General features: G+C 42.4%; 1 pseudogene; it reads right to left on the bottom strand.

Annotated features, from left to right (window-relative positions):
• Positions 1 to 21,369, bottom strand: part of LOC148006609 (uncharacterized) — a 2,902,548-nt pseudogene that overhangs the window by 1,589,878 nt on the left and 1,291,301 nt on the right.

The following is a 21,369-nucleotide window of genomic DNA, read 5'->3' as shown; positions in this document are numbered from 1 at the left end:
GTTGGCAGAGCGAGGGAGGGTAATGAGATTACACACTGGAGTTTTCTCCCTGCCCTGTCATCCCAGGTACCCCTCTCACAAGAGGCCAGGCCTTCTGATAAAGATTCAAAGAAGCTTTGTCTCTATCAGGGGACTGCTCAGCCCCACCCACATTTCCTGCTGAGAAGCATGCCTTTGTGAAAGGCTGACTCCCAAGTTCTATCCCCAATCCCTGGCTAACCTTTGGGAGGACACTGCCACCCTCTGAAATGTCCTCCCCAGCTCTTTACCTTCCCTGGGACAAACCACCCCAGCTCAGACTGTGAATCCCACTTTGTGTGACACCATTCAATTGGAGCCTGGAGTGAAGCTGCCTGGCGCCAGGGCTGGACAACAGAGTGTTTTCTCCCAAAATGAAGGAACTGCCCTAGCAGGAGGCCACAGAGTCCATAACCCCAGCTGCCCTGTAGGGCTGGAAACCTCACAACCTGTGAGGTGCACCTGTGTTGGGGAACCCCCTCCACCATAAACATCCCCTCTGCTCTAAGCCTTGGGAGCCGGATGAGATTTTATTACCATTTTATTATCAGGAGCGTGAAGTTTCCCACGTATAGCCAATTTTCTCTCAGCTAGGCCCACCCGTCACGGGATCCTTAGAAGCAAAGGTAGTTTTTAAAAAAGCCTTAGACATACTTTAAAGGACTCCCAAAACCAGCTTTCTCATTGTGTTTTTCCCAGCCATGTAATTCTTAATTATTTACATATTATTTCATATATTTCTTTAATATTTGGCTCCAAGGGGCCAAATACTAAAATCCTTGAAGATACCAGACTGACAAACTCCTAATCAACACAGCAGAAAAGGCCCAGAGCAGTTTGTCCCTGCAAGCTGAAGAGAGCTATGTTTTCTCCCTCAGAAAACAAACTGAAGCTTGCACTTTTTTTTGCCTCATTTGCCCCCCTGTGACCAAGTATTTACATTTTGCTGAGGACAAAATGGTGTCTCAGAGGCAGGAGGCAATTTGACTTGTCCAAATTATTTACACTTAGTTATTTATTTAAACTTATTTACTCTTCCACCCACCGTACATTCTGCCTCTGGCTCAACATTTCTCCTCTGTCGCGCCCACCTCGACTGGCAAGGAAGACACAACAAAGTTGGATCCTTCTCAATCAGCCTTTATTGCAGGAACACCTTATTGATGATACAGGGACCCCGGGGAACAAAGGCACTCGCCTTTAATACAAGACAGGCTGTGGCTGTAAATTTGTCCACTGGGGATTGGTGGAGCATGAAATACCTATTTAGCATGAATATCACCCTGGCCTTGTAGGTGCTGGGGGTCTGCCAACACATGCGCTGTAGGTGTTTACCACAAACGACCACCGGATGTTGGCGCCATCTTTAGCCGCTCCCTACACTGGCTCAGCGTCCCTCCATTCAGCAGAACAATAGCTCTAACATTGACTGGAGGTCTAGCCTACAAATTAGAGGCAAACCAAAATCAAAGATGGAATCCCCACAGCTTGATTTCCTAGTGTTCTCTTTCTTGTATAAATGCCCATCCTCCCATGCACTCCTACTCTCCAACAACCCACCCCTGCCAACCTGAGAAGGGTAGGCTAGCTTGTGAATTCTGACCAACAGAATGGGGCCATAGTGATCAGAATTCACTTCAATGGCCTTTCTGTCTTGGCAGTCAACACCATATCTCCACTGGTTCTGAGGAAGCTATATACTGCCTTAGGAGGGCAACACATAGTAAAGAACTCCAGAGAGCCTCTGGTCACCAGCCAGCAAGACCCAAACTCTGCCAAGAGACCTGTAAATGAGCTTCTGGAGTTTTGAGATAGCACCACAACCATGGTTGACTTTGGTTGCAGCCATGTGATAGACCCTTGAAGCAAGGGCCTCATTTAAGCCATAACACATTCTTAATTCATAATGACCCTGAGAATTACTAAATATGTGTTGTCTTAAGGCATTTCATTTGAGAAGAGTTGCTGGACATAAATAGATAACCAAATCAGGAGAACACTGTGCTAAGGAAACTAAACTTGAAGAGTGTTTGTTTTTTTTGGTTTGTTTGTTTGTTTGTTTGTTTGTTTTTTAAGTGATTACTGTCACGTGACTGGTATATGTCAAAGCTTATCTTTAAACCCAGTTTTGTCTTGTCTCTAGACTTCTACCTTCAACTGCAAATTGTACTGACTCAATGGCATTTTTACTTTGCAACGTAACTTAGGTTAGATTCACCTCTGGCTATGCTACCAGCTGTCAAATGGCACCTCCTACATTTCATGATGCAGAATAACTCAAACACTAGTCCTGTTCCCTGTGGTGGGTAAATTTTTCCACCAGTATACAAATGACCCTTTGTATCCCTCAAGGCATGAAGCAATAGTCTTCAGAATGCTTTCCTGGACAACAACTTGTTTTAGAAGCCTCTTGCTCAGCACATACCCCACTTTTACTTACCAAGGTGGAATGTCTTCCCATATCTCTCTTGTGATCCAATTAGACACCTTCAGTATGTTTTGGGAGAAGAAAAGTTGTTTTATTCTGAGCCTGTCAAATGCCTAGAAATTCGAAGTGTATTTGTTGAGTGAGTAAAGCCAAGCAAGCCGTCCTGGGACTAGGACCCAGTTTTGCTGGCCCAGAACAGCGGTCTTTCTCACTATCCACCCCACCTTTTCTACTAATCGGACCTAATTTTTAATCCTCTTTACCAGGCTGCTTAGCAACCCACCCACTACTGTACTCCAGTTTTCATCAGTCTCTCATTCATTTGGCAACATTCCTGCAAGCTTACCCAGGTGGGTAAGTTATGAGGGCTTTCATGACCTAGTCCTCGACCTCACCGGCCCATGATCACAATTAGGTTTGGAAACTGAAGCATAAGTACAAGGCTCTAACATACCATGTAGTCACCAGCAAAACAGGCAAACTGACTTTGAAAGTAAAGATAGTACTGGATTTGATTCCTACATAATCTGAGGATCAAGAAGTGAATCCGAGAGACCCAACCGCCTGGTCAGGTGGGCACTCCTGAGGCTGCAGAGCGGAAGAGACCACCAACACTGCTCACCCCTGCCCACATCCCTGGCCCAAGAGGAAACTGTATAAGGCCTCTGGGCTCCCGTGGGGGAGGGCCCAGGAGCGGCAGGACCCCTGCCAGAGACACCGCCGGACCCTGAAGGAAACAGACCGGATAAACAGTTCTCTGCACCCAAATCCCGTGGGAGGGAGAGCTAAACCTTCAGAGAGGCAGACAAGCCTGGGAAACCAGAAGAGACTGCTCCCTGCACACACATCTCGGACGCCAGAGGAAAAAGCCAAAGACCATCTGGAACCCTGGTGCACTGAAGCTCCCGGAAGGGGCGGCAGAGGTCTTCCTGGTTGCTGCCGCTGCAGAGAGCCCCTGGGCAGCACCCCACGAGCGAACTTGAGCCTCGGGACCACAGGTAAGACCAAATTTTCTGCTGCAAGAAAGCTGCCTGGTGAGCTTGGGACACACGGAAGCAGAATTTCTCTAGAACCGGGCACGTTCTGTGTTTACCGGAAGTCCCACACCCGCGGATCCCGGCCCGCAGCAGCTCTCTGCTCCCAGACCCGGTGAGAGAGAGACCCAACCGCCTGGTCAGGTGGGCACTCCTGAGGCTGCAGAGCGGAAGAGACCACCAACACTGCTCACCCCTGCCCACATCCCTGGCCCAAGAGGAAACTGTATAAGGCCTCTGGGCTCCCGTGGGGGAGGGCCCAGGAGCGGCAGGACCCCTGCCTGAGACACCGCCGGACCCTGAAGGAAACAGATCGGATAAACAGTTCTCTGCACCCAAATCCCGTGGGAGGGAGAGCTAAACCTTCAGAGAGGCAGACAAGCCTGGGAAACCAGAAGAGACTGCTCCCTGCACACACATCTCGGACGCCAGAGGAAAAAGCCAAAGACCATCTGGAACCCTGGTGCACTGAAGCTCCCGGAAGGGGCGGCACAGGTCTTCCTGGTTGCTGCCGCTGCAGAGAGCCCCTGGACAGCACCCCACGAGCAAACCTGAGCCTCGGGACCACAGGTAAGACCAAATTTTCTGATGCAAGAAAGCTGCCTGGTGAACTCAAGACACAGGCCCACAGGAACAGCTGAAGACCTGTAGAGAGGAAAAACTACACGCCCGAAAGCAGAACACTCTGTCCCCATAACTGACTGAAAGAGAGGAAAACAGGTCTACAGCACTCCTGACACACAGGCTTATAGGACAGTCTAGCCACTGTCAGAAATAGCAGAACAAAGTAACACTAGAGATAATCTGATGGCGAGAGGCAAGCGCAGGAACCCAAGCAACAGAAACCAAGACTACATGCCATTATCGGAGCCCAATTCTCCCACCAAAACAAACATGGAATATCCAAACACACCAGAAAAGCAAGATCTAGTTTCAAAATCATATCTGATCATGATGCTGGAGGACTTCAGGAAAGACCTGAACACACTTAGGGAAGCACAGGAAAACATTAATAAACAAGTAAAAGCCTACAGAGAGGAATCGCAAAAATCCCTGAAAGAATTCCAAGAAAACACAATCAAACAGTTGAAGGAATTAAAAATGGAAATAGAAGCAATCAAGAAAGAACACATGGAAACAACCCTGGATATAGAAAACCAAAAGAAGAGACAAGGAGCTGTAGATACAAGCTTCACCAACAGAATACAAGAGATGGAAGAGAGAATCTCAGGAGCAGAAGATTCCATAGAAATCATTGACTCAACTGTCAAAGATAATGTAAAGCGGAAAAAGCTACTGGTCCAAAACATACAGGAAATCCAGGACTCAATGAGAAGATCAAACCTAAGGATAATAGGTATAGAAGAGAGTGAAGACTCCCAGCTCAAAGGACCAGTAAATATCTTCAACAAAATCATAGAAGAAAACTTCCCTAACCTAAAAAAAGAGATACCCATAGACATACAGGAAGCCTACAGAACTCCAAATAGATTGGACCAGAAAAGAAACACCTCCCGTCACATAATTGTCAAAACACCAAACGCACAAAATAAAGAAAGAATATTAAAAGCAGTAAGGGAAAAAGGTCAAGTAACATATAAAGGGAGACCTATCAGAATCACACCAGACTTCTCGCCAGAAACTATGAAGGCCAGAAGATCCTGGACTGATGTTATACAGACCCTAAGAGAACACAAATGCCAGCCCAGATTACTGTATCCAGCAAAACTCTCAATTAACATTGATGGAGAAACCAAGATATTCCATGACAAAACCAAATTTACACAATATCTTTCTACAAATCCAGCACTACAAAGGATAATAAATGGTAAAGCCCAACATAAGGAGGCAAGCTATACCCTAGAAGAAGCAAGAAACTAATCGTCTAGGCAACAAAACAAAGAGAATGAAAGCACACAAACATAACCTCACATCAAATATGAATATAACGGGAAGCAATAATCACTATTCCTTAATATCTCTCAATATCAATGGCCTCAACTCCCCAATAAAAAGACATAGATTAACAAACTGGATACGCAACGAGGACCCTGCATTCTGCTGCCTACAGGAAACACACCTCAGAGACAAAGACAGACACTACCTCAGAGTGAAAGGCTGGAAAACAACTTTCCAAGCAAATGGTCAGAAGAAGCAAGCTGGAGTAGCCATTCTAATATCAAATAAAATCAATTTCCAACTAAAAGTCATCAAAAAAGATAAGGAAGGACACTTCATATTCATCAAAGGAAAAATCAACCAAGATGAACTCTCAATCCTAAATATCTATGCCCCAAATACAAGGGCACCTACATACGTAAAAGAAACCTTACTAAAGCTCAAAACACACATTGCACCTCACACAATAATAGTGGGAGATTTCAACACCCCACTCTCATCAATGGACAGATCATGGAAACAGAAATTAAACAGTGATGTAGACAGACTAAGAGAAGTCATGAGCCAAATGGACTTAACGGATATTTGTAGAACATTCTATCCTAAAGCAAAAGGATATACCTTCTTCTCAGCTCCTCATGGTACTTTCTCCAAAATTGACCATATAATTGGTCAAAAAACGGGCCTCAACAGGTACAGAAAGATAGAAATAATCCCATGCGTGCTATCGGACCACCACGGCCTAAAACTGGTCTTCAATAACAATAAGGGAAGAATGCCCACATATACGTGGAAATTGAACAATGCTCTACTCAATGATAACCTGGTCAAGGAAGAAATAAAGAAAGAAATTAAAAACTTTTTAGAATTTAATGAAAATGAAGATACAACATACTCAAACTTATGGGACACAATGAAAGCTGTGCTAAGAGGAAAACTCATAGCGCTGAGTGCCTGCAGAAAGAAACAGGAAAGAGCATATGTCAGCAGCTTGACAGCACACCTAAAAGCTCTAGAACAAAAAGAAGCAAATACACCCAGGAGGAGTAGAAGGCAGGAAATAATCAAACTCAGAGCTGAAATCAACCAAGTAGAAACAAAAAGGACCATAGAAAGAATCAACAGAACCAAAAGTTGGTTCTTTGAGAAAATCAACAAGATAGATAAACCCTTAGCCAGACTAACGAGAGGACACAGAGAGTGTGTCCAAATTAACAAAATCAGAAATGAAAAGGGAGACATAACTACAGATTCGGAGGAAATTCAAAAAATCATCAGATCTTACTATAAAAACCTATATTCAACAAAATTTGAAAATCTTCAGGAAATGGACAATTTCCTAGACAGATACCAGGTATCGAAGTTAAATCAGGAACACATAAACCAGTTAAACAACCCCATAACTCCTAAGGAAATAGAAGCAGTCATTAAAGGTCTCCCAACCAAAAAGAGCCCAGGTCCAGACGGGTTTAGTGCAGAATTCTATCAAACCTTCATAGAAGACCTCATACCAATATTATCCAAACTATTCCACAAAATTGAAACAGATGGAGCCCTACCGAATTCCTTCTACGAAGCCACAATTACTCTTATACCTAAACCACACAAAGACACAACAAAGAAAGAGAACTTCAGACCAATTTCCCTTATGAATATCGACGCAAAAATACTCAATAAAATTCTGGCAAACCGAATTCAAGAGCACATCAAAACAATCATCCACCATGATCAAGTAGGCTTCATCCCAGGCATGCAGGGATGGTTTAATATACGGAAAACCATCAACGTGATCCATTATATAAACAAACTGAAAGAACAGAACCACATGATCATTTCATTAGATGCTGAGAAAGCATTTGACAAAATTCAACACCCCTTCATGATAAAAGTCCTGGAAAGAATAGGAATTCAAGGCCCATACCTAAACATAGTAAAAGCCATATACAGCAAACCAGTTGCTAACATTAAACTAAATGGAGAGAAACTTGAAGCAATCCCACTAAAATCAGGGACTAGACAAGGCTGCCCACTCTCTCCCTACTTATTCAATATAGTTCTTGAAGTTCTAGCCAGAGCAATCAGACAACAAAAGGAGATCAAAGGGATACAGATCGGAAAAGAAGAGGTCAAAATATCACTATTTGCAGATGACATGATAGTATATTTAAGTGATCCCAAAAGTTCCACCAGAGAACTACTAAAGCTGATAAACAACTTCAGCAAAGTGGCTGGGTATAAAATTAACTCAAATAAATCAGTTGCCTTCCTCTATACAAAAGAGAAACAAGCCGAGAAAGAAATTAGGGAAACGACACCCTTCATAATAGACCCAAATAATATAAAGTACCTCGGTGTGACTTTAACCAAGCAAGTAAAAGATCTGTACAATAAGAACTTCAAGACACTGAGGAAAGAAATTGAAGAAGACCTCAGAAGATGGAAAGATCTCCCATGCTCATGGATTGGCAGGATTAATATGGTAAAAATGGCCATTTTACCAAAATCAATCTACAGATTCAATGCAATCTCCATCAAAATACCAATCCAATTCTTCAAAGCGTTAGACAGAACAATTTGCAAATTCATCTGGAATAACAAAAAACCCAGGATAGCTAAAGCTATCCTCAACAATAAAAGGACTTCAGGGGGAATCACTATCCCTGAACTCAAGCAGTATTACAGAGCAATAGTGATAAAAACTGCATGGTATTGGTACAGAGACAGACAGATAGACCAATGGAATAGAATTGAAGACCCAGAAATGAACCCACACACCTATGGTCACTTGATTTTTGACAAAGGAGCCAAAACCATCCAATGGAAAAAAGATAGCATTTTCAGCAAATGGTGCTGGTTCAACTGGAGGGCAACATGTAGAAGAATGCAGATCGATCCATGCTTATCACCCTGTACAAAGCTTAAGTCAAGTGGATCAAGGACCTCCACATCAAACCAGACACACTCAAACTAATAGAAGAAAAACTAGGGAAGCATCTGGAACACATGGGCACTGGAAAAAATTTCCTGAACAAAACACCAATGGCTTATGCTCTAAGATCAAGAATCGACAAATGGGATCTCATAAAACTGCAAAGCTTCTGTAAGGCAAAGGACACTGTGGTTAGGACAAAACGGCAACCAACAGATTGGGAAAAGATCTTTACCAATACTACAACAGATAGAGGCCTTATATCCAAAATATACAAAGAACTCAAGAAGTTAGACCGCAGGGAAACAAATAACCCTATTAAAAAATGGGGTTCAGAGCTAAACAAAGAATTCACAGCTGAGGAATGCCGAATGGCTGAGAAACACCTAAAGAAATGTTCAACATCTTTAGTCATAAGGGAAATGCAAATCAAAACAACCCTGAGATTTCACCTCACACCAGTGCGATTGGCTAAGATAAAAAACTCAGGTGACAGCAGATGCTGGCGAGGATGTGGAGAAAGAGGAACACTCCTCCATTGTTGGTGGGATTGCAGACTGGTAAAACCATTCTGGAAATCAGTCTGGAGGTTCTTCAGAAAATTGGACATTGAACTGCCTGAGGATCCAGCTATACCTCTCTTGGCCATATACCCAAAAGATGCCTCAACATATAAAAGAGACACGTGCTCCACTATGTTCATCGCAGCCTTATTTATAATAGCCAGAAGCTGGAAAGAACCCAGATGCCCTTCAACAGAGGAATGGATACAGAAAATGTGGTACATCTACACAATGGAATATTACTCAGCTATCAAAAACAACGAGTTTATGAAATTCGTAGGCAAATGGTTGGAACTGGAAAATATCATCCTGAGTGAGCTAACCCACTCACAGAAAGACATACATGGTATGCACTCATTGATAAGTGGCTATTAGCCCAAATGCTTGAATTACCCTAGATCCCTAGAACAAACGAAACTCAAGACGGATGATCAAAATGTGAATGCTTCACTCCTTCTTTAAATGAGGAAAAAGAATACCCTTGGCAGGGAAGGGAGAGGCAAAGATTAAAACAGAGACTGAAGGAACACCCATTCAGAGCCTGCCCCACAGGTGGCCCATACATATACAGCCACCCAATTAGACAAGATGGATGAAGCAAAGAAGTGCAGACCGACAGGAGCCGGATGTAGATCGCTCCTGAGAGACACAGCCAGAATACAGCAAATATAGAGGCGAATGCCAGCAGCAAACCACTGAACTGAGAATAGGTCCCCTATTGAAGGAATCAGAGAAAGAACTGGAAGAGCTTGAAGGGGCTCGAGACCCCAAAAGTACAACAATGCCAAGCAACCAGAGCTTCCAGGGACTAAGCCACTACCTAAAGACTATACATGGACTGACCCTGGACTCTGACCCCATAGGTAGCAATGAATATCCTAAAAGAGCACCAGTGGAAGGGGAAGCCCTGGGTCCTGCTAAGACTGAACCCCCAGTGAACTAGTCTATGGGGGGAGGGCGGCAATGGGGGGAGGGTTGGGAGGGGAACACCCATAAGGAAGGGGAGGGGGGAGGGGGATGTTTGCCCGGAAACCGGGAAAGGGAATAACACTCGAAATGTATATAAGAAATACTCAAGTTAATAAAAAAAAAAAGAAAAAAAAAAAAAAAAGAAAGAAAAAAAAAAAAAAAAGAAGTGAATCCGGCAGAGAGATGGCAGAAGTGAATGGTTTTGTGTCCCTGAATTACAGCTGTGCTTAAACAGACATTCTTTGGAGTTTCTACATTTATTTTTAAATGACTCCATGGCACCAAAAGAGAGGCTTCTCTTTTAATATGTCACTTTGTGTCTTTGGGAAAAGGCAATTTCTGTCATAGCTGTTCCACTAATCAGAGGGAAGACCTGCTTCTCTGGTACCTATAGCTCCGTTTGCAAGGATAGAATTTCTGTGAGCTGCCCAGCTGGCTGAAGAGGCAGAGGCCCCTTTCAAGCTCAGATTATAAGGGACTACAGAAGTGTTTAGTCCTCTTGGATTGGGTCCTTACGGTGACTGACACCATTTGAGAACTGAGATTATTTTATCTCCCTCAAGATAGGGACTGAACCAGACACCAAGCTTCCCAATAGATCTCACTTGACTCTCCACACATTCCTATTATGAATACTGTGACCTCAATAATGATGATACGTCCTGTTATTTTGCTTAGGAAAATGAAAGCACATCTGTTCCTCTGTGTGCAGATAGATGCAAGTTCTCAAGAGCACATTCCATGCATAGGTGGGGGAGCATGCTCCATGGTGAGTCAGACGAGCATGCTCCAAGGATGGGCCAGAAGTATATGCTCCATGGACTGTCAGACAAGCATGCCCCATGCAAAGTCAGAGGAGCATACTCTCTGTGTAGACCAGCTCTTGTAGTACTCAGGGACTCTTTGCATAACTTTGCTATCCAACTATATTCCAAGGTTGGTGTGATGGCCTGTGAAAAAATAGAATAGGGCACATTAGCACGTCTTCTCAGACTGAGGCTCACGTGAAATTATGTTGTGCCTAAGAAATACCACGCGCAAGATAGTATTTGATGTAAGATGTACGGTGTATAACGACTGTGAGTCTTGCAGTCTTGTCGTCTGTGTTACTGAGCATGTAGGTTTTAAATACAGAGATGGTAAGGGGGGCATTCAGATTCTTTCCCAACAGCCTTCCTCTTCTTTTCTTTGGACTCAAAAGCTTCATACTGTTCAGCTTCTAAGTGCAGCAAAGCTAGGAATGGTGGCCCCCATTCTGACAGACAACTAAAATTGGTCCGGCAGTCATGATTACAGTTGCTACCTCTTCCATTGCAGAACACATCCCTTGGATTTCTGAAACTGAGTGTTAGGGCTTTTTCTATGCACACCTTGGACAGCATTGAGTTGTTAATTAGGTGCAGCTGAAGGGGCTGGAGACTGCTCAGCAGTTAAAAGAATTTGCTGCTCTCATGGAGCCCCCGAGTTTGGTACTGAGCACATACTTCATGCAACTCAGGACTGTCTCATGCTCTAGGGAATGTGGAAACCAGAGACATGCAGAAACACATACCTACACGTAGTTAAAAATCATAATAAAAGTAAGCCATAGAGGCATTAACAAAAACAGAATGGAACAAGACGCTTTAATAAGACTTACTGAAAAAGACCTATGCATTATTTATTTCTGGAAGTTTGGGAGCTGCAGGTAGGTGGCCATGAATAACTAAGGCAATAAAATACAAACCCATGGATAAAGGGTGATGCCTGAATGCCTTTTCTCATTCCTACAAGTGTCTCCTGTGTCTTCTACCATTCCCTTTCTATTGGCCTTTCTCCTAATCCCTAACTATACCCCAGTCAAGCCATTAATGTTTTTCTCTATTCCCTACTGCATTGATTTCCTTCCTCTGCATTTTTAGAGTCTCTGCTGAGAAGGAATTTGAACTAGCCAGCTGCCTTCCTTTACAATACAGGGAAATAGACTGTTCCATTTCCACCAATAGATGGCTCAGATCGAGACCAGCTATGAAATCATATGACAAAATTCTCTATGCAATTTCCAGCCTTTTACCTTTAGACCTCTTTGGTATTTCTCGCCCTTCTGGAGTCTCTTTCTAGAAATTCTCTGCCTGGCTCTCCTCTCTGGTCATCTCCTTATATTCTTCCTTAAGGTCTTGGTTTTATGCCTCTGCTCTAAAAGCATGTCATTACTGAGACCTGATTCTCTTTCTGCTACATGCCAATCTGGAGTGTCCAGACTCTTCTAATGGCCCCTCATCACAGCTAGAGTCTCAGACCCAGCCCTGAGCCTTTGGCTTTTAAACTCATATCCAGCCTTTTGCTGAGTTTCCACTGAGACTCCACATCAAGAACTAGAAGAATTTCTAAATTCCATGTTTCTTCTAAAGGCATGTATTGGTACCATTAGCCTGCTGCAGGTCCTCATTGTATCTCACCTGCTCCCTATGGTAGAAGAAATGGTAGCTTAACTTATTCGTTGTTTATTCCCAGTTTCCCATGCCAAGACCTTTTATACAAGGAGAATTACTGCTTGCTTAGCTTTTCTTACAGCCAAAGGTGGCCATTGGAGATGGTATGTACCTGACTTGCAGAAATCTACTGAGGCTGTTGGTCTCTGGAAGGGCCTTTATGATGGATGATAAAGGAACTGTTGGCTTATATCCCACTCTTGTATCAATAAACACAATTGCAAGGTCCTGTGCTCAACCAATCATCTTCTTATGGCAGAATGGCCTCTAGGAGAGCAAAGCATGACAAAGCCAAACTGCAGAGAGCAGAGTACCTGAATCAGTCACTGCCCTTCTGTCACCACCCCTTCACTGTAAGAGAAAACACACCGCTGCTGGCGTAAGATTTTCTTACATGTAGGCATTCCTATGCCTTATTAATACACTCTTCACTTAACCCTGCACTGTCCATAAAATTTAAACAAATCTATGGTATATCTCTGTCTGACATGCTTGGGTGGAGCTTCCCCAACTTCCTGGAAAGCTAATGCTGTTCTGTATCTCCTCTGATATATCCTGTTCTTTCCAGCCTTACATCATCAGAATACTGAACTGTTTCTCTCCAGTACCCCATGTGCAAAAACAGCTGGATCCTGGTATACCTCAGCGGATGCTGCTCCTTGCCATTCCCACCTGCAGATGTTCCAAAGAACCTGCTCTTTCTGCATGCCTAATACTTGGGCATATGTTTCTCAGCCTTTCATTTAAACTCTCCAGTACTCTAGTTAGGTCTGTCGTTTCCAAAGGCTCCAGGGTTTGAACTGTAGTTTCATTGCATGGTATGTCTTTGACACACTCTGTCTGTCTCTGTCTCTGTGCTCTCTTATCTACCTTATGTAGTCACTTAAGAATGCTTGTTTCTCTCATCACAGGACAAGAGACAGCTTTACAAATGTATTCCTGGCTGGCTTTGCATAGTCATTGGAATGTGGTCAGCGATGCATAGTATTTCTTTATCTTATTTTTCACAGCACGGACCTGCTACACAGGGATGTTCAGTAAACCCTTGCTGATATGAATAGGAAAAAATACTACTAGAATGGCTTTCCTAACTCCCACATTTTCTCCTGTATAATCCACTCCCTGATCCTTTGCATTCTTGCTACATTCTTGATTGTTACTAGGAATACATGAGACTTGAGTTAAAAAACAAAGAAAAACAAGAAGCAAACCCACACACAAATTATACTTAAGTATATTGTATCAGTCTCTATGTCCTCCACACAGAAGTCTTCCCCTCCCCAGACTTTGTTTCTCTGAGGTTCTACTTTTCATTTCCTTTAAGACTTTCCCAGCTGCCCTAACACAGAGTTCTGTAAATAAATGCTGGTGTACTTCTGATGATGCAGAAAGATCTCATGGCTGCCCAAATATAACATCAGTGTGAGCTGTCTCCACTAGGTAGTGAAAGCAGCCATGTTTTCAGTAGTCTTTGGCTTTCTTTGTGCTGTTTGCCTAGATATGCTGTGCTTTTCCCCAAATCAAATCACCTGTTATTGTTACATGTGACCTGCTGGCCACGAGCACTTCCTCTAGAACTTGGTACTTGAGCCGGAACGATGTTCCTGAAGTCAATGATAGCAATAGCAAGCCTTAACTGAGCCATCTATAACGTACAGGGCTCGGCCTGGGCACTCTTTCCACTGATTTGTTTATCCGGTAATCGTGCCTCATTTTCAGATACAGAAATGGAGTGTAGAGGGATTATCTGCCTTAACCAAGAACCCACTCACCAAGAGTGAAAACCAAACTTCAAGCCCACTCTATCTGACCTCTGACCTCCCTCAAAACATGGGCAACAGCTGAACCTCTAATTCTGCCAGCCAGTTCTTGTGTTCCAGATTTTCATGAAGCTAAAATTATATGTGCTCAACTGGACATACCTCATAAAATTAGAGGACTTTAAATATCTGAATTCTTTAGACTGAAAAAATATGACACCAAGCCCTTTAAAAGCTTGCAGTCTAGATTTGTTGATGATGTTCTCATAATTTATTAAAAATTTATTACACAATAGACATTGCAATGGATTCGCAATCTTCATCACATCGTATGAGATAAGAAAATTGAGATTTTGAAATTTTAAGTGGCTTACTCGTGCTCCAACAGATAACAGTAGCTAAATGAAAATCTGAATGGCCAGAAAAGCAACCTCACCCATAAATATAGCTATGCTTCATTAATCCAGCAGCAGGAACAGGGGCTGTAAGCCATCCAGAATTACTGCAAAGTTCTCAGAATTCTTCTGAGAATGAGCATCACACATTATACCACAACATAAAATACTAAATGAAGAGTGGGTTCCACTGAGATGGTATCGTTTACTGGTAGTAGAATGTCATGTCACACACTGCATGTCTCTTCCTACTAAAGTACTATTGTCATGATTATCCTGGGCAGTAGTGAGTTCTCACTTTCTCAGTGATGGAAAAGGGGGCTATATTCTAAGGCTGCTTTTCTTCTTTGTTTTGGTCATTTTGTTGGCTACTTTTAGCTGTCATTTTTACACAATCTAGAATCACCTGGGAAGAGAGTCTTACTTAGGAATTGTTTCGATCATGTTGGACTATAGGCACGTTTTGGTGGATGTGGTGGTGGTGGTGGTAGATATCTTGAATGTTTTTTTTTTTTAATCTCAGCACCCAACGACTATCTTACTCTTGTTACCAATTTTTGTTCTAGTCTTATTTGTCTTACTGGCATTACATATCCTGGCAAGAATCAACTTAGGGAACAAGGGATTATGGTGGCTTGAATGAGAATGGCTGCCAACGGTTCATATGTTTGAATACTTAGTAAGAAGTCCTAGCTCACTATGGGCAGCACCAATCCCTAGGTTGGGCCCTGAACTATATATAGAAGTGAAAAAAGCTTCTAAGTAACTATCCGTGCAAATATGCTCTCTTTACTCTTGATTGTGAATATTCGTCAGCCATCTGCCTCAAATTCCTGCAATTCCTATGATTTTCCTGAAATAATGGATTGTTACCTGAAATTATAAGTCAAATAAACTCTGAGTTTGTCACTATTCTATTGCTATGAGGAGATACCATGACTAAAGCAACTCTTGTAAAAGAAAACATTTAATTGGGGGCTTGCTTACAGTTTTAGAAAATCAGTACACGTTATCATGGCCAGAAGCAAATAAGAAGGTGCTGGGGCAGTAACTGAGACCTGTACATCCTAATATATCCCAGAATGATACACTGGACTTTGCAACCTCTAAACCCACTCCTCCAATAACATGCCTCCTCCAATAAGGCCATACCTATTCCCAAAGGCCACACCTCCTAATCCTTCTCAAATAATTCAACTCCCAGATGACTGAGTATTCAAACATATAAGCCTATTGGGGTTCATATACAAAAGAATGCAAATGACCAAACTAAATACTACACCAAGGACTGTGGAGAACCTACCCACTAATTGGACATTCTGTGCATGTGATGGCTTGATGTTAGGGTTTCTCCTAAAAGGAAGAAACACACAATGTAAGGCTATAAAATTATAGGATACCACGAACTGTGCTTTCCTCTTTGTGAAACATTAACAGACTTTAAAAATTCGGTTTTTGGGGTTGGGGATTTAGCTCAGTGGTAGAGCGCTTGCCTAGCAAGCTCAAGGGCCTGGGTTCGGTCCTCAGCTCCAAAAAAAAAAAAAAAAAAATTCGGTTTTTACAAAAATCACGAGCAACAGAATACCGAGGCAGCCACATGCCCCTCCTTCTATAAGAGGTCTGAAATGGCACTGTTGTTTTTTCCTGATCTTTGAGAAGAAACAATCAGACAATTTCAGTTGGGTTCTATTGAAAAGACCTCATTGGGATCTAGAGGTGAGGTGGTCCATTCAGATATTTTGATGTTCAGAAGCCTACCTCCAAGAAGAAAACCAGTCCAACCAACTTAGCCTCAACACAACCCTTTTCTTCTGGTCAACTTTAAATAGTGGGAGGGCAAAATAAAACAATAAAAGCCTAAAGCATAATAAGGTTATGAGGAGGTAAAGAGCTACTATATTGATAAAAAACTCCACAAAGGTCCGCTGAGGTTATCCAAAGCTAGAACTGAAGCATATAGATTCACTGAATCCCAGACAGTTATATAACACAAGTGTCATGTATTTTACACACTGCAGGGCCCCTAAGAATTGCACCCCAAGCACCATCAACTGTGTCCTGTGTATTGAGGACTTACACATTCTGTTTAAGTAGTTTCTGACTACATGTGTTCTCTATTGTGTGGTGATATTTTGGTACTATCCCTCTAGGACCTTGCCCATCCTACAGGCTTGCCTTCTCTTGGGCATGCTTGAGGTTTTAGGCACAGTCAAAACAATAGGCCATTTCTTTCCATTCCCCCTCTGTATTGTTAAGTCAGCAGAAGATAAAGCAACTCGGATTGCACTAAAGGTACCTTGGCTGAATTATAATTAATTTTGTTAGGTTTTCCATTTTTAATTTTCATCGCATTTTTGTGTGTATGTATGTATATACATGTATGGGTGCGGAGGTCGAGGCCAACTTGTGGGTGGTAGCTCCTTCTACCATATGTGATCCAGGTATTGAATTCAAGTCATCAGGCTTTGTGGCAAAAACATTTTGCTGAGCCTTCATGCTGGTCCTCAATTTTTATAATAGTTCTTCATGAGGAAAATGGACTTGACAAACAGATCTTATATTCAATACTATTCTTACTGTTGGCGAACTTTCCCATATTGATGTAAAAGGGTAAAAAAAACCCTCCTAAACATTAATGATTGAACAAGGTAGCATTCAACTAAATGGGTGGCTCCTCAGCTAGGCTTTGAGAAATTAGAAATCTACAGAAATAGCCAGGCCCAGGAGTTTAATGTAGGCCTTGTTCTGTCTGAGAACAGAATTTCGACTAGATGTTGACCCTTCATATCATTGTGTTGAACATTGAGCGTCCTATTTCCCCAGTCCATCCCTCTCCTGTATTCTGCTGAAATCTGTGGCACTGCTCTGTGTAAGGCGATGCGAGTCCGGGATAAGGCATACCCTATCATTGGATGAGAAGGAAGGGCAAGTGGGGAAATGTCTAGGAAGGAGGGAGGAGAAGGGGAGGTGAGGAAAATCAAGATGGAGACAACAGAGCAGGATGATCCAGGTCCAGGTGGATAGTTTTCCAAAGCATTGTTTAAATTTGGCTTATGAGAAAGGAACAGATTTGTTTGGTTCACATGGTATAAAAGAAACCAGTATGTTTACTTCCCTTTGACTCACTCTTTTTGTGAGCTACATCTTAAAAGGACAAAGTTTTGCATTTTGCCATATATTCATAAGTGTATGTTCATCCAAATTACTGGCAGTATTTCATTATTTTTGCCTCAGAAGATGTTGTCTGATTCCTGGCAGCTATAGTGACTGGTGTTTGCAGGATTCTGGGAATCGGACTGCAGGCCTCATTATCGCACAGCAAGTTCTTTCAACCTGGGAAGTATCTGTCTAATCATCAGAGCTGTAGTTTATAAGGAGGCAAATATAGATTTAAACATGGACACTAAGGGAGGAGAAACACACATGAGAGCATGACAGGCATGAGAGAAGGAGAGGCAGATGTGGGGAGTTGAGCTGTGTAAAGCAAAGACAGAGTGAGCTGGGGCTAAGAACAGATAATTAGAAAAACTTTTAATTAATTAATTAGTTAATTAATTAACTCATTAACGTATTCTGTGTCCATATGTCTATATATGTTAGTGTGTGTATATGGAGACCAGAGGACAAATGAGTGGGGAGGTCGTCCTCCTACCCCATGGATTGCAGTGATAGAATTTGGATCCTCATAGGTGATGACAAGTTCATTTACCCCCTTTTAAAAGTGACAATTTTTATTTTTATTTTTTTGTGTGCATGTGTATGGCAGGATTTGCATGTGTGAATGTTGTAGAAATTGTTTAATCCTCACACAGGGTTTCTCCCCTGCCTCTGACTACTTAGTTCCTAGATAAAAGACACCCACAAGCTTTATATTTACATTAATCAGCAAAGGAGCTGGGCAGATATGGATCCTCTTGCTGTTATGTCTGTTTCACAGCCAATAATCCCACTATAAAATTAAATTTCCTATGTCTGGGCTTCTCCTAACACCAATTAGCCAACCTACCTGACCCATGGAGGCTTCCTCCTCCCTTCACATTCTTTTCCCCTCATGGTTCTTCTCTGATGCGAGAAGTCCTGGAATGCTAAACTCTGTCTCTGTGTCTTCTGCCCAGCTGTTGACTGTTGGCATCTTTATTCACTTATCAGAAATAATTTGGGGAAAAGATCACATCTCATCACTTGGGTCTACTTGTGGACTCTTGTCTCTGGGACAATCAGGCCTTGGGGGTCTTCAGTTAGCATTACAATGCACAGCAACAGACCAAACCACAAAACAAGGAGGTCAGGGGCATCTGGTGGGAGTCAGGTTTCAGTGTAGGTCACATCAGTCTTGGCCACACAAGAACCTTTACCCATTGAGCTATCTTATTGGCTCATGAAAAAGCTTTTGCAGGCTCCTTTGGCCTGGTGGCTCTGCATATGTGAGCTCGCATGTGTGGAGGCCAGAGGACAACCTTGGGGTTTACTCTTCAGGTGCCATCAATAGGACAGGTCGACTTGGCCATCTGGCTAGGGAGGATATGGAGTCTCTGTCTCCCCAGCACAAGTGTGTGCCACCAAACCAGGTTTCTTTATTGTTGTTGTTATTTTAATTTGCTTCTTGTGTTTGGACTCAAGTTTATTATCTGAGTTTCTGGCCCCATGGCTTTCTATGTGTGCAGGAGAGGACAAAAAATGTCTGTGATCGATGCGTGTATTGTATATGATTGTTCTTGAGTCTAGCATAAAACTGAACAGAATGTTCCTTTCTGGCTTAGTCTTGTTTGATCACACTCAAGGTTTAAGAGGAACTTCTTTGTTTTTTTTTTAAATTTTTTATTAGGTATACTTTTTATTTACATTTCCATGTTATTCCCCTTCCCGGTTTCCTGTCCATTCGCTCTCCCACCCTTCCAAGAGGGTCTTCTTGCAGGTTTAATTATAGGACATGGGTTATATAATTCTCTAAACTCCATGATTCTTACATCTAAGACTACTAAGTGTGTACTTTGTTTCATTTTTTCCCTTTTGGCACAATCTCAATTATGTAGCTGAAATGTGGAATAAATTACTAATACTAAAATCATTAAGTGTTCTTAAGTTCACTAGGGCACAGGCCAAGAGATTGGAAAAGACTGGATCTGATGCAAATACTGAGACTTTTCTATTGCCTGTGCTGGCCCGAAGGTAGGCAGCTAATCCACAGAGGGCAGCATTTCTCTGGCTATTCAGGACCACGGGTCACTCTGTCTGCTTAGCCATTCTCTACAGATTTCATTTGACACTATTTTAGTCTACTGTAGAGAAATGACAGGAAGCAACTGCTCCTAGCTTGTCAGCTGCAGGGCATGCTAGGATGGTTTGGTCACTCCCAGCACACTGAGATACCGAGGAGGCACACTTCCTTAAGCAGAGGACTCTGGTGACTCTTACTCACAAGTAAGCTGCAAACCTGAGGACGTGGCCTTCATGATCATTCTCTCGTGAGAAAGTAACTTTGTTTATAGGTTAATTAGACAACAGCACATCTAACAGATCGAAGAGTTGGACTGCTGACAAGTTTCTCAGTTTGCAAAGAAGTTTGCATCACTTCGATCCAAGATATGCTATTGGTAGGGAAGCAGCAGCTGGTGAGAACTATAAATTGTGGGAAACTTTTATCCTGCTTTGCCTTTAAAAGAAGTTGAAACTGAATAAACTGTGCATTGGCTGACTGGGCTGTGAACCCCCCATATCCAGGTTAATGCAAACCTCACTTGAGACCTCAATGTACTAGACTGTAGCATTGAATCCATTTTTCTGCTTTGGCTCCATAGTTCGTCATGGAACTGCTCAAGAGTTCTCTGAATGAAACACACACGTGCCCAGATGTGCGCATGCACATGCACATGCACATGCACACGCGCACGCACACGCACACGCACACGCACACAAACACACACACACACACACACACACACACACACACTCACGCCCATGCATGCACATCAGTTAATTTTGATACGCCTCGAGTAAGCCCAATGGCTGGACATTTCTAATCCTCCTGACATCTAGCATACATTTCCCTCTGGTATCCCAGGAGGGATCTATGTTTAAATCTGTGTTTTATCTTTGTTGCTCTGTTACCTTCTGGGAAAGTCTCCACTTTCCCTATAGGGTCCTATTCCCTTCCACCTATATTGTAGGCTGCTTTCTCTCTTGCAGATCTTAAATCTAAATATGGATCATGGTGATTCTCTTCATTCTCCCCTCTCTCAATCCCTTGCCCTTTCTTTCTGTCTTTCTACCCAGTCACTGGTTATATGGCAACTCTTTATGTTCAATTAAAGGACTCCAGGAGCCTCAGGCCTGGAAGTGTGGTTTTTTGGGGAGCCAAAATAAGACAATGCTCAACACCAGATGTTGACCCTTTACACATACATTCTTGATATTAAATTAAGCAACGTTCTTTAAGAATATTGGAATTTGATCCTCAGCACTAGGGAGGGTAAACATAAAGAAGGAAGTGGCAGACAGTTTGACTGTGGCCTCGGTTCATATGTTGCTGGATAGAAATTAGTCACATGCACACTCTTGATTTGATAGTCACCTAGGAAATATAATTCACAGTTCCCAACTCTGTACCCTATTAAAGATATAGGAAATGTGAAAGGAAGATAGAACATAACAGTACAGACTCTCTCAAAATTCTCTTAGACCTCTGGGTTTGTATTCCATTTATTTAAGCATTCGTGAGTGCTCTGTATTCTTTTAGTGGCCATTCTCTGATCCACATTTTTATCTTTAAGCCATTAACCACACCATTTAAAACTGTGCTGAAGTGCTAAAATGCTTAAAACATAAAAATGTAACATTTTGATGATCCTTTTTTAGTTATCGTTTTATGTGTAAAGGTATTTTTGCTTGCTTGTATGTCTCTAG

Source organism: Rattus norvegicus, chromosome 2 (assembly GCF_021556685.1).
Source record: "Rattus norvegicus strain SHRSP/BbbUtx chromosome 2, alternate assembly SHRSP_T2T, whole genome shotgun sequence".
NCBI classification, from domain to species: domain Eukaryota; kingdom Metazoa; phylum Chordata; class Mammalia; order Rodentia; family Muridae; genus Rattus; species Rattus norvegicus.
This window is presented reverse-complemented; position numbering and strand designations above follow the sequence as displayed.